This window comes from Triticum dicoccoides, unplaced genomic scaffold, assembly GCF_002162155.2.
Source record: "Triticum dicoccoides isolate Atlit2015 ecotype Zavitan unplaced genomic scaffold, WEW_v2.0 scaffold225391, whole genome shotgun sequence".
Classification (NCBI taxonomy): Eukaryota; Viridiplantae; Streptophyta; class Magnoliopsida; order Poales; family Poaceae; genus Triticum; species Triticum dicoccoides.
In genome coordinates, this window is record NW_021243722.1 from 1 (window position 1) to 434 (window position 434).

At 45.4% G+C, this 434-nt stretch overlaps 1 non-coding gene across 1 annotated transcript; it reads left to right on the forward strand.

The window, feature by feature from the left end:
• Positions 1-43: 43 nt before the first annotated feature.
• Positions 44-151, forward strand: LOC119345321. The gene has a single exon (XR_005166998.1). It is a non-coding gene; the product is annotated as a U6 spliceosomal RNA (small nuclear RNA).
• Positions 152-434: the final 283 nt, after the last annotated feature.

The following is a 434-nucleotide window of genomic DNA, read 5'->3' on the forward strand; positions in this document are numbered from 1 at the left end:
TTTTTTTTATCATCTTTTTAGCCAAATTGAAAAGGATATTGTTGTCTCCTTGGGGACATCCGATAAAATTGGAATGATATAGAGAAGTTTAATATGGCCCCTGTGTAAGGATGACACACACACAAATTTGGAAAGAAAGAAAAATATATTTGGTCGTCCATGTTCATCACTATACACGCAACTGCAAGTGTTGGAACTGGACTACAACTGCATGCCCCCCAACGCGACTGTAACTGAGTTAGTAGGGGGCTGTTAGCCAGTTGCATGTCCATCACCAGACATGCAACTGCATGGACCCCAACACGGTTGCAACTTGGCTAGTAGGGGAGTTGTCGACTAGTTGCATGTTGGAATCCAATTGCAACCGCATGCCCCCAACGAGACTGCAACTGGGCTAGTAGGGGGTTGTCGACCAGCTGATGTCCATCACTAGG